At 38.3% G+C, this 14256-nt stretch overlaps 1 long non-coding RNA gene across 1 annotated transcript in view; it reads left to right on the top strand.

Annotated features, from left to right (window-relative positions):
• The first annotated feature begins 7589 nt into the window (after positions 1–7589).
• LOC125325336 overlaps positions 7590–14256 on the top strand; it is a 138615-nt gene continuing 131948 nt past the window's right edge. Inside the window, exon 1 of the long non-coding RNA XR_007203286.1 lies at positions 7590–7659. This is a non-coding gene — a long non-coding RNA (uncharacterized LOC125325336). The remainder of the gene's footprint in view (positions 7660–14256) is intronic.

The following is a 14256-nucleotide window of genomic DNA, read 5'->3' on the forward strand; positions in this document are numbered from 1 at the left end:
TAATAAAAAGAATGAGAACAGAATCCAACTTCAAAGTTGGTGTAATCCCTCGCTATTTGCACAGCTGCAATCATGAGACATTCATATTTTTGTTGTGAATATTTGAATCTGAATATCAAAGTGAAACTTAGAGAATGCCACCCTGTTGACCAACATAATAGAAAATATTAGTACAAATCTCTCAAAGCCTAATTCTTGGGCAGACGTGAATAATATCTTATTGAAAGCAAATCTTGTTCAAAGCTGCAGTGATTTCTGAAATGTATAGAGCAATCAAATCAAGGGAGTCAAGCCTGAATACACAGATAGAAATTTGACCCATAATGCAAAGAATTCTTTTATTAGTAATTCCTAAAATGGAAAGTAATTTCCAAGCGTCTTCATTGTAGTAACATGCTCAGGTCCCAGGACTGGGTATATGTGTTTCTTTCCTAATCAAAGAGGGAAATATCCAAGCTTTTATTACCATCCATTGTAAAAACAATGGTGTTGAAATAACTGCCTTGATGTAAAATCTCCATGGAGGAAAACTACAAGTAATTTTGCAAAGCACAAGTGTTCCAACCAGCCTAATATACTTTACCCGCAGTCTGCTTTCACTGACTGCCTACACTGAGGTTAAAAAAACAGTCATCAAAAAATCCCAGAAAAACTCTATTCCCTGATTTATTTTTGTGTTTGCCAACAACAAATTGACACTGATTAGAGCATTATTTTCTGTTTGGAAAATACAACCAGAAAAACAGCAAAACCAGAAAAGTCATCTTTGACTCAAAATGTCAGATAAAACCAACATTTCACTCACCAAATATTTATAGCTGTAGTGCTTCAGTGTTTCGAGTAGAGATGAAATAGAAATAAGCCATTGACTGAAGGAAATCAAGAAGGATAAGCAACTATATAGGTCGTGGCACTGGCCAAATGCCAGGCACCCACGACAGCCGCTCACTCACTCTCTCCTGCCACAGCTGGGCAGAGGAGGGAAAAAAAAAGTTAAATGAAGGGTTCATAAGTTGAGATAAGGACTGGGAGAAAACACTCCAAGGGCAAAACAGGCTCAGCTTAGAAGTACAAAGTGAGTTTATTACTAACAAAGTCAGAGGAGGATAATGAGAAGTAAAGTAAGACCTTAACACCTTTTTCCCCAACCCCTCCCTCTTTCTCACCAGCAGGGCAGGGAGACAGGGCATGGGCGTTTTGGTCAGTTCATCACCTGAGATCTTCTGCTGCTGCTCGGGGAGAGGAGTCCTTCCTGTGTGAGACCACGGGGTCCCTTCCATGGGAGACAGTTCTCTGTGAACTTCTCCAGAGTGGTTCCAATCCAGGACGAGCAGCAGTCCTCCAAAACTGCTGCAATGTGAGTCCCTCCCACAGGCACACAGTCCTCCCAAAACTACTGCAGCGTGGGTCACTCTTCCATGGGGTGCTGTCCTCCAAGGACAGGCTGCTCCAGCCTGGGAGCAGGGCCCCCTCTCTCCACCGGGTCTCCCACTGCATCACAGCCTCCTCCAGGCATCCACCAGCTCTGGCATGGGCACCTCCCCCAAGGGCTGCAAGTGGATCTCTGCATCCCCCGTGGATCCCCATGGGCTGCAGGGGCACAGCTGCTTCACCATGGTCATCACCACAGCCTGAAGAGGAACCTCAGCTCTGGTGCCTGGAGCACCTCCTGCCCCTCCTTCTGCACCGACTTTGGTGTCTCCACATTGTTTCCCTCACATGTTCTCACCTCCTCCTCCTCTCTAGCTAGGAAAGAAACGTGCCCCTTTGTTTTGATTTTCTTCTTAAATATCTTATCACAGAGGCGTTACCACCATCTCTAACTGGCCCATCTCTGGCCAGCAGCATGTCCATCTTCAGAGCCATCAGGGATTGGCTCTGCCAGACATGGTGGAAGCTTCCAGCAGCTTCTCACAGAAGTCAGCTCTGTGGCCCCCCCACTAGCAAAAAACAGGCCATGCAAAATCAACACAATGATATATAAAAAACTTGAAAATAAAAAGGTGGAAGTAAACTAGAATAATAATTTTTGAACCCCTAAAATTTAGGATTCATCCTAAAGTTATTTTTTTGTAATTCATTTACCATAGCTTTATTAACAAAGGGGAAAAAATATGTTTCTTTGGAATCTTAATATGAAAACTTCATAAACAAAAGAGGTAGGAAATTAAAATGTTAAAAGGAGAATACAGGATTTTCTAATGCATGGCTAGATTCCAGAGGGCAAGAGCTGTTGGTTCTCTGCCCCATTGGCACCATTTTTCATAGATGAGGTCCTAAACTTGGAAGGATCAGAAGAATTTCCAGTATCTCAATGTATTTTGCTAACACTATTCATCATATCTTGTAAATTTCACTTTCTTAACTGGAAACTATAGCAATTAAAAAGATATCTGCAATAATTAGAGCAAGAGTTTCAAGAAACAAAACCTAATGACAATGGTGCTGTCAAAGTGACTAACATATATCTTAAATAAATTAAAATCTACAAATTAATCATTGTCTGTCTGTATCCCACCCAATGCTAACAGAACCAAAAACCCCATCTATTTAAACGTACAGTTTATAAGCGCTCCCTGGCAAAAATCAATATAAAGCTTTAGTGGGCAGAATGTGTGTAATAGTAACTAGTAGAAAGGTTAGCGTAGAAGTTAATGGTTCTATCAAGAATAAAACAGAGCTAAAGTCTGAAGAAAAGCTCTCCCAAAGGTGGTTCATTAACCTTGAAGAACTCCAGCATATCTTCAAAGTAAAGATTACAGCAAACCTGACTCAGTCACCAGCAGCACTTGTTAGCTCTTGGCTTCAGAAATCAACAGCTTTTTCATTTGCATTATGAAACTACCACAAAGGTTTCATTGCATTAAGATGTTTGACCCTGTAAACTAACTAGATTAGTTAATCCAAGATCACATGGGGCAGTGGGAATGATGGTGAATACCTTACCTAAACACAGCCCTGTGAGCTCCCAAGTAGCTGGGATTTTCATACCAAAATGATCAATAGGGGACAACGTCCATTGTTAATTGGCATCACAATGCCAGGGAACTGGCATTGCCCTGACAGGGCTGGAGGTAATTTTGATTAACTCACCAAGGAGCAATTGCACCCTTCCTAAAGCAGCTGAGACCTATCAGTGTTTTTCTCCCAGCTGAAACCAAGACAATCTCCATCTGGTTTTTCCTCAGCATTAACCACTGCTGACAAGAGCAGATCTTCTTCCTACAGCTCTCCCACATCTCCTCTTAGATTTTCACTTCCCTCTTAGTTTTCCCGGGACAAATATTTGCAATAGCTCCCAGGATTACTGAAACACTCTGGATAAACAGAAAATTTGTACATGCAGTTGTTCAAACCTGTAATTCATGCCTCTGGTATTTCTCTTGCTATCCCATGAAAATGAACGGGAAGATAGGAACTCTGTAAGCCACTCCTGTGTCAAAACCAGCAAAAAATTTGGAGAGGTTAGCAGTAAACTACCATATGTAGCATTAGTTAGCAGTTCAATATAAAAAATACTTCGCCATGTTGTACATTATATCTTGGAAAAGGCCACCACAAATTATACCTTTTGAAAATGCAGCCATTGGAGTCCCATTTGAACATGTAAGTGCAGAAAGATTCTTTTGGGGTACGTTTTTATTTTGGTTATATATACTTACCAATACACCCAATTATTTATCTGTAATGTTTTGCAACTAATGTCCATGAACAAATATCACTATATTATAGCAGTATGGTTCAATATTCTGCATAATTGCATATATTCCAATTTATCTTTCAGTATGTAATTGCTATGTTGGTACCCCACAGATTCATAGTTAAAATGCCTCATATTCACTCCTCTTGCAAGATTTTAGGCTCTGTATCTCGCATTCTGAATGAAATTAAATGACAAAGTGAAATAAATATAAAGAAAATAATTTTGGAGGAAAAAGTACCATGTAAATTAAAATATAATTTCATGTGGGAAACTTCAGGCAGGAAATTTCAATGGAAAATACATGAAAAATCCTGGACTAGAGTTCCACTTTTCATAGACTCTCTTGAAAATCGTGCTGATACTTTGGGTTATATTTTTGCTGTTGACTCTAAGCTGGTTCTACAATTTATCTATATTAAGGAACCCTCCAAAGTCAGTGCTCTTAGTTTCAAGTCTCTCATCAAACTATAATGACACAGGTATATGTAAATCAAATTCACTTTTGTCATAGCAATGAAAAATCTCCTGAAATACAAAGCCAGTATTAGACTAGACTTTGGAAAGAACTTTTCTAAGTAAACTATTTCCAAGATGAAGTGGTGGGGAGTTCACACTGTCAAATATTAATTTTTTCTGCTTTCATATGTAATCGAAAAACAATTTGGTTAAAGTACTGCCATAGATGCAAAACCAAAAATCAATTTGCTATGAAAGAACAAAGGGAAAGTTGGTAACTGTCAGATGCATTATGTTATAATGACCCAAAGATAAAAATGACGGCAGCCAAAGGGACAGTTGGGACCAAGAACCATTAGCTACACATTGACAATTCAAATGCATTTGTACCGTAGCCAGTTTGTTTCAGTCTCCAGTCCGTGTACTATTTTTTCCCATTTTATTCCTCCCATCTTCCCCTACCTACTGCTGTAAGTTTTCTTCCAGCAAGTTTTAGGGTGGAAGTTTAAATGAGCATCTGCCACAGCACCAATGCCAACGTGAGCTGGCCACCAACCAGCGGGGCTACTCTTGCATGGGATGCCTGGCTCCCCTTCGGAGACTGTGCTTAACCTTTATGACATACTCAGATTCCACCAGCTTGGTGCCTCAAATCCCATGTTCCTGCTCCTCTCCAAATTTTCCAGTTGGTAACATAACCTGATGGGGAGGCTCACCTCCTTGCCCTTTGTTATCCTTCACGTTTCGTTGCAAGTCAAAACAAAGTGGTTTTATTTTATTTCACTTTGTTTTGTTTTGTTTTATTATTAAAAAAAAAAAAAAGAAGAAAAGAAACAGAGAAATGGGAGGGGGATTCAGTTCATAATTAGGGGAGGAGTCGTTTTTGGACTCAATCCCCAACATGAAATCTGTCATAAATGGATTCTGCCAAATTGCTGAACAGAGTGCAAATATGTAATGTGCCAGTTTTTTAATAGGTTTAGTTCTTTGGGCTCTTTCTGCAAGTCCAACCCTTGTGTCATTTCACTGACACTGTCCTTGAAAACCTTGTTCTGCAACCTCCTTTTTAAACTATGTGATACACATGCTTAAGCCTTCCCAGCTGTGACAGCCTAAGACAAAAAAGTCAACCTAGGTTTTGGCACACCTAAGGTCTTCTTCAAGTAATCTCATTTGTGCTTGTCCTAGGACTGTTCTTATTAGGCAGCATCCTTATCTCAGAGCCACAGCCGAGGATGGCATTGTGGCTTCCCAAAGCACGGTTGCTACACTGGCTAAAGGGACATCCAGTTCTTAGTCACAGCAGACACCATCTTTGGAATCGACTTCGATGAAAAAATTGCCAAAGCCCTTCATCTGTTTTATTTCCCTTGCTTGAATGATGGGTTAAACAGGCCTACTTAAGAGTACAATAGCTCTAGCCATTTGAAATGCTAATTTTCATCTTGGCCACAATATGTTGTGGCATATCAACCCTCCTTATACCTTATTGGCTGTAAAGATAATACGATTCTCTTAAAAGAACAGCAGAAAATCCATGACATTCAGGATTCAGATTCCCCTCAAATCTAGCTCCTGCATGCGAGGACTGAGAGTAACTTCACACATAAGAAAGCATTGTTTTGGTTTAGAGCATATTTATAGTTAAAACATTAGCACCTCTGAGAAGCCCTTCTTCACACTGGGTAGAGGCAACTGGTAAATACTGAAATTTGTTCCTGTCTTACACGGCTTGTTGAACCTTCTAAATGCTTTCCTTGGAGCTGGATCTAGTGATCTGGCTATGTACAGTTTTGCTGTATTTCCAGTTTATTTGAAGGCACGAACATATCACAAAAGCACCTTTGCACAAGGCCAGTCAAACAATAAAAACAAACATGTTGTTCATCCAGATTGTCTGCTGTTGACCCAATCTGTGGTTTGTACTTTCCAGGCTGTAGTGTAAATGTTTCCAGGGACAGATGTTATGAGAGAGCTCCGAAAACATCTGATGCTACTTCCAATCATTTCCAGTGATACTTTTCCGAACAGAGTTTATCACATATATTTGTTTTGGTTCATATTATATTTACATAATGTACTGACCCATGCTTCAGAAATCTCCTTCTTTACAAATAAACAATTATAAGATAATACTACAACCAGGGTGCAGAGGCATACAGCAGAAAAAATAGTCCTAGATATTTTTATTGCTGTCTGAGTTTGCAAAAACGTTGGTGACTTTTAAGATTTTTAAATAGTTGCAATAGAAGTGAGGGAGAAGGAAGAAACATGCCACTGTAGAATACCAAATGCAAACTTTTAAGGTTTATTTACCCATTTTTAGACTTTAACCAGATTGGAAGTAAAAGGCGGCTTCTGACTTAGACTGGAATTTCAGATCTGATTAGGTGGCTTTCATTCATATCATTTATCATCTCAGGTGGGTATCATTCATTCCAACTGATCACTTTAATTTTTGAGATTGCAGGAAGACTTGAGAACTATCCATGTGGATTTACCTTTATAAGAAATGGCATTAAAAATAAACAAAGGTTTTTGAAGCCTTCTTCATCTATAAAAAGGTTTCAGAATTCTTTCTTTTGTCAAGAAGTAAAATATTTCTAAATGTAATACTTCTTTAAAAAAGTGTAATTTTAAAATAAAAATATTGATGATTAGAAAAATATTTTAAAGAGAATTGCAGAACAGACTTCTCAAATGTGTTGTCTGTCACAAGATTGTGTCAGATCTCCCAAAGAAATGCAAATTGTGGTCATAAATTTTTTTAAGGAAAATTATGTCTATATTGGAGGTGAAACCATTAATACAGGAGAGGTTTTTTAAAGTTCATTCTCAAATGGCCTCTACCTGGTTGCCTACATTACAATACTCTAAAAAGCTTCAAGTTTTTTTCCCATTAATAATATCAGATAATATTCCATTTGGAGCCTATGGTAATCCAAAGAATATTAAAAAGAATTCACAAAAGAAATTATAGTCATGTCCCCATTCCAAGAGTTAAAGGTACAACCTGATAGCTGAAGCCTGTGTTTTAATGTTCAAGTTATCTGGGTTTAGGCCCATGCTCCTGAATGAAGAGGAAGCAATGAATCTTGAAAAGCATTTTAATAGTTCACTTGGAAGGCTTCAACATCCTGTATTTGATTGCTGGTGAGATGTTTAACATGTTACCAAGCTGAGTTAGTGATTACAATTATTTTAACGAGAGAGTCTCTGTGCTGTTGATAGCTCTGCTGTGGATGGAGAGCTGTCTCTGGAAAGGTGCAGGAATTTCTGTTTCTTGGAGCTGAGATAATGGGCATCATGCCTTGCTATCAGGAATGCTTGCTGCTGACTTCCATGCCTAAAGATGGAAACTTAAACACGTTATGTAGACATATATAATTTTTAATCTTTTGGTTTCATTTCCTACTTTTCCCCCTAAACTGCGATTTTCCTGTTGGTTCCATGAAGGAGAAGATCTGTGGACTCATGGAGCACTGGCTTGGGGAAGAAGGGTAAGGCAAATCAATGTGGCCAACAGTTGTGCAGTTTGTCTATGGGGGCCATTCAAGTCCACTGCAGTTTGTTATTAAAGGCTTTCACTTGTGACTTAGACCTGCCCAGTCTGACAGCAGGACACTGCTGTAGCAAATGGTATCAGAACAGAAAGATTTAAAACTGTGCAGCTTTCCTTGGAAAAGTGACTCCAGAAAGGCTTCTTTGATACAAATCAATTTAGTACATTTTAGGAAGAAATTTTTTACTGTGGGGGTAGTGAGATACTGGAACATGTTGCCCAGAGAAGCTGTGGATGCTGCATCTCTGGAAGTGTTTAGGGACAGGCTGGATGGGACTCTGAGCAGCCTTGTCTAGTGGGAGGTGTGCCTGCCCATGGCAGGGGAGTTGGGGACTAGATGATCTTCAAGGTTCAGTCCAACCCCTTAACATTCTATGATTCTGTGATTATGTAGTGTCTCCAGAAGTATTAAATTTTAGTAGTGGGTACCTCGGAGCACTTTTCAATGAGGAAATTGCTATTTGTGTTTTAATAAGGAAGGAGGCCATTGTTTTCAACAGTGTTTAGACTTTAAGCAAAGCTTCAGAATTTAGTAAGAACCATGCCTCTCAGACATCAGGAGAAGTTTCTGGAGTGGATGGTAGAAGAAATGGGGATTAAAGTGAGAGGTTTTTTTTGTTGTTTTTTTCTTCTCTCTAGTGCTGTGTCCTAGGAAACCCCTAACCCAGCCCTTCACCTGCACTTCTGGGCTTCAGAGTATATGCTTGTCATCACAATCCAATGATTTCTTTAAAATACTGGTTGTTCTCTATTTGTATAACTGCAGCAGAGAGTTCAGATTTTTTGCTTTATTTTTTTCTTTTCTGATTGATGATGTCTCCACAGGAAACTTTAAGAAAATTTTGCTCTGTGCTGTCTCACAGTGAGTTGAAAAAGAAACATCAAAATTGGGTTTTCTTCATCTTAACCATTTATGTATTTATGGACTTATTTGAACATGCACCTTAGAAGCCTTGTGCCAGTCTGGAGCACTGTGAGGGAGCCAGAATGAATTGCCCTCTTAGGCTGGGTTTACAGATGATTCGCTTTGCCAGAGCAGTGCAAGCAGCTGAGTACTGTGCCTTAGTTTTCCTTTTACCTTCTGGCCTTCAGGTTCAAGTTGTTGATTGGACCTCCCTTCCATTTCTCTGTCTACATCCAGCACAATTTCCCATTGTTTCCTTGCACTGACCCATTTGCCAGGTTTCTCTGTCTTGTTCTTCTCATGTTATCCTCTTCCTACTCTGTGATTATTCTTTAAGAAAATTTTTTTTAGGAACTGTGAGTTTGTTTGGCCATGAATTTTCAACAGCCGAGAGAGGCTGTCCTCTCCTCCAAGTACATTTCACACTCAGAAGGGCTGATTCGTTGCAGAGTTACGAGCAGGATTAAATCTACAACTTCTAGAAAAATTAAAAAAAGAAAAAAATCCCTGCATTAACCCTTTCTCAGAATTTTGTGAGAGCAGTCAACAGTGATGATAAGCAGAGGGTTTCTACACTGTAATTCAATGAGAAGCAGTAGAAGATTCTTCCCAGAATGTCCACCCAAATGTCAGTAAACCAGGAGCTAATACAATCATGAATGGTAGGAAATTAGTCATTTGTAGCAGACCTTCACATTTATCATTAAATCTCTCTGATTCTACCACTGACCTTTCAAAATCAATAAACCAGGCCGCCTGAAACAAGGAAGTTTCCCATAAAAGGAAGAAAATGGATCTTGTTTGGACCTTCTGTCTGCTAGTTTTTTTCTGAAACAGTAAGTCACATTTGTAGCTCCCCTTTTTCAAACCCCAAGTGTTCAAAATACATTACTCACTAATGGAAGATGATTTTCTTCTTAATTCGTCATCTGATTTCTGGAGTTTATGAGTTGTGTAGAAAGAAATACTGAAATATATTTTTAAGGAGACATTCTTTGTTCTTCCTGGCAACTGAGTTACAAAGTTGAGTCAAACTCAGTGTGAAATCAATTGCAGATCTAACTAGATTTTTTTAAAAAGATTAGAAAGCTACAGCTAATGGAAGGTAAGTTATTTCTTATTTTGTTTTGGTGAACAAAACAGGGTGTGTGTTTCTTGCTGGTATAATAGAATCAAACGTTAAAAGTAGTAAAGTTAATAAAAATTAACTTTAATTAATCAAAAAGGAGTATTCCAGATAAAGATACTGTTGAAACTATTTGTAATCTATTTCTATGTTTATTACCTAAAGAATATTATTGACCAGCTTGAAGCATTTATTTCTTGAGCATTGCACTTTGGCAGTGCGTTGTCCTTATTTCTTCAATATGCAAAATGTAAATGAATAACTCTCTGTATCCAAATGCTGAATATCACCTTTCATTTTATGTATGTACAGATTATTTTTATGTAGTTCTTTTTATGTGTCAGTATGCATTGGCATGTTTTTTCTTTTTTTCCCCCATAACAAAATACAGTCAGAATCTATTTGGCTACCAAAAGCAAAAGAGAAGAACTTGATGAAAGTGGTTTTGTTTTTCAGGTCTGTCTGTCTCTAACAGATGTCCTCAAACAAAAGTTTCTGAGCTAGAATTACTTAAATTTTGAGGTTTTTTAAGTTCCTTAGAAAATTAATCACATGTCTAAAGATCAGGTCTGACTTTGATAGCCCCCTAAATTCTTAGGACACACAGTGTCAAAATACCCATACTGTGCACACATATCCACGGATATAAACTAGGGATTTTTGAGTGACAGTAATATAATGCGTTTAATACAGGGAATGGAATGGAAATATCACTTAGTAATGTACACACTGAATTCCAGCTTCCACAAAAATAGCTTCAGGAAGCCTGGTGTTTGAAAACACAATATATTTAACCAAGTGTCATTGAGTAATAAGGCAAAGGGACAAATTTCAAGATCTACGCTAACACAAAGTCAATAAATGCATGTGCAGTCCAAAGATGTGACAGACACATATATTGTACAAAAAGGATTTCTCGGACAGATTCTGTCAATATAAATATATTCTGTCGACATACATGTGCCTTGTCATGCTGCCTTGTCATAATTGCTGTCTCAAGAGCTTTAATTATCTCTTTAAACCATCGGTATTTACATTTGGTTTGTCTCATGGTCCTTCATTGCTAATGTGTCACAATCTTTTTTTTTCCCATGTGGGGGTGACAACTGGTCACTCTTCATTAATAAAATGACAAGTCTCTTATCCATGTTGTAGTCACAATAGGCTTTAGAAAGTTAAACTTCAAGAGATTAAATTCCCTCTGTGGTTATCCTACAGAACACACACTTCAACAGGAAATGCTTACACATCCTTGTTTCTCTTCTGCCAAGAAGAAAATTTCCCAAGACTAAGTAAAGTTGTTGGGATGAAAACAAGAATATGAATTCTGTAGTGAAACAGTGACATGTATTGTCAATTTTTCTAAACTCTAATAAGGAAAAATATATTCCTGTGAACATTATCGGTCACATAAATGACAGGATAAATATATAAGGTCTTCTCAGGCTGTATTTTAGATACTCCTCATGAAATCCAGCATTAGCCCTGAACTTCTGAGAATCACAGAATCATCGAGGTTGGAAAGGACTCTGGAGATCCTCCTGTCCAACCCTCTTGCTCAGCCTACAGGAGGTTGCCCCAGAGTGTGTCTAGGCAGGTTTTGAGTAATACTAAGGAAAGAAATACAATTTGGTCAGACTCGTGTTCATAAGTGGAGGTCACTCTCTTGTTCTTTCCATTAAAATTGGTGAGTGTTAAAGATAGGTAGCACTAAGGCATGAGAACAACATGAGTGAAACAAATCTGAATATAGTGTCGATTCAGGGTTCCCTGATTTCTTTCTCGTTAATCTATTTCTTTTCCTTTCTTGAGTGCAACAGTAGAATTTTCTGTATGATGAACCACAAATTGCTGGTGCCAGTTTACCTGGAAATTGTGATACTGGAGACCTGCCTCAAAATCTGATGAGAGTGACAGCAATGATGGTGCCTCCATCTAAAGACAGCAATCAGTGATGGTGTCTATCTATCTAAAATTGTATGCTGCCCTAAACAAGGAATATAATCAACAGAGTATAATCCAAAGCCTTTTTCCAACAGGTAGAAAGACTGTCCAGGTCTGCTAATTTTTTAACAGGAGTCATAGAAATTTTCGTTTTGGAAGGTGGTATTTTCAAAGTATGGAAACAGAGACCATAGTTCCTTGGTATGCCTGGAACATGAGAGCACTTAAGCCCAAGTGGCTTTGTCAAACAAGTGACAAAGCCGGTATTTCGTGGATCAAGGTGGTGAAAAGCAGTGCACGAGTAGCTGTGGCACATGCAGCTTTTCCCTTGGAAGCCAAGTGGTAGCACGTGAGGTGACAGTAGCTGTGAACTTGTCACCAGGGCAGGTTCTACACCTGTTCTCCAAAGTCCTGCTTTCGTGCCCTTGTCGGGCTTAGCTTCATTTCAGCCAAAAAGAGCAATGGCTGGAATGAAGGTGTGACACTGGACAGTCCAACCATCCCTGCACTGAGATGACAGACCTTTCTCTAAATATATGGTTATGGGACTAGACAAATACTAAGCAAGAATTTTGGAGTTCCTGCATTTTAGTGAGGTCATAAGGGGAGTGTGAATACCTAGGCATATGTCTCAAGCTGCTCACACATTGCCCATCTGAATGTGAAACTTGGAATATCCCTGTCCTAGGATAAGACTGACACACAAGCTTAGGGCATGGGTTTTGTAGAGGTTATGTGCTTGAGCTGACTCCTTCAGCACGAGTCTTGGGACTTGCATGGCTTGGGCACCGTAGGGTGACAGGAGACACAGCCTGGCACTGAAGCCATGGCCCTTGGGCTGTGCAGCTACCAGGGCACGAACCAGTTGCTTACAGGGCTGGTTTGGGTTTGCCTACAGCAGATTGCAGTCACTGCAAAGTAAGCATTGCCCAAGGCAATGAACCGCTCCTGCAAATTTTATTATTCTTTAATGGCTTTTATCAGAAAGGGAGCGTTTAGGCCTAAAAAGAGGATAAGTACGGAAGAAAACCACCACCTCTGTCCAATGGGACCACTTAGAATGAGGATTAGTCATAAAACTTAACAAATGCTGGAGACATTTACAACTCTCTTCTAATGTAATGGCACCTATACCAAATACTTATATTAAATTGCAAATTTTATGTTCCATAATGCTATGCACAATAAATTAGCAAAGCCTGTATCAATCTCGATGTGAATATGAAGACAAACCCGAAAAATCATGTTTGTTGTTAAGGATAAATAAAGTAAAACACTTTATTGCTCAGTGACAAAAGATTATAAAATACCTTACAAAAATAAAGCATATCTATGGTCCATAAGAACAAAAGGATTGTCTGATTATAGAAAAGACCTAAAATTCAGGAGGGGAAAAAAAAGAGGTTTAATGCTATATGGTACTTAATACTATTTGGTATTAAATTTTAATTTATTCCAGTAAGAATGAAATAAAAAACTTTAAGGAAATCGATTCCTAGATTAAAAAAAGAAAGTGTCTTTTGAAGGTTAGTACTGTTATAGTGAAAATTGGTTGCTTATTTCACAGGAAAATGTAGCAGTTAGTCTTCTGTATGCATTCAGAGTTGTTTTCACAAATTTTGAGATTACAAATACTTCTTTCTCTTCTCGAATTTGACTCAAGTCATGACTAGTAACCAACCTTTACTATTGGAAGGAATTAAATACAGTTACATAAAGTTTTTCATCCTGATTGATCACAAGGGATTGCACAAAATGCAGGAAAACAATAATTCAGATTTGGCTGTGCTGCCTTCAGTCCATGTAGTAATGCAAGAGAGTGTGTGGAGTGAACGTATGTCTACATGTATGGATCTATATGTATTTTTTTTAACTACAGGGGAAAAAAAAGTCAGATTCTAAATCCCTAAAACTGGTTGTTAAATTCCTTCAACACAAATAGAAGACATCTGGATATCCCTTTTTTCTCTGAACAGTTTCTAATGCCACAGATGTGAGTAAATATTGGTATAATTAATTTCCATAACCTTTTAAACATGTAGTAATTTTCTACTAAAAAAAATGAAACAGGGAAATTGTGCTTTAGAAACTTACATAATTCAATATTGTAAAGATTAACCAACCCTGAAATAGTATAATAAATGGGAGACAAGAGATGTTCAGGATACAAATGCATGACCTTTGGAAATAAATAAATAAATAAATAAAGCATGGGATTGTCAGTTGTAGTTGACTGTGGTTAGATTTTCATTGGAGGCAGCAAAACATTGATTCAATAAAACATCATTCAGCAAACTGTCCTTTTTCAGCAAGGCACATAAATATTTGCCTAACTTGTTTAAATCCCACAGAGCTCAGTTCTGTGCTGAATCAGGCAGTGGGGAAAATGATGCTGAAGGTGAAGCAAGGTACAAATTTCTGATCTCACTAGTTCCTTGCTTCCTCTTTCAACCTTTGGTACTCTCTTAAATCCAACTGAATGCCACTCCTTTTTCCTATATAAAAAGTATTTCAATCCTCTGAAGCAAGCGTTTGGTGAGGCAGGTATCTGCATATCTGGA

This window comes from Corvus hawaiiensis, chromosome 4 (genome assembly GCF_020740725.1).
Source record: "Corvus hawaiiensis isolate bCorHaw1 chromosome 4, bCorHaw1.pri.cur, whole genome shotgun sequence".
NCBI lineage: Eukaryota > Metazoa > Chordata > Aves > Passeriformes > Corvidae > Corvus > Corvus hawaiiensis.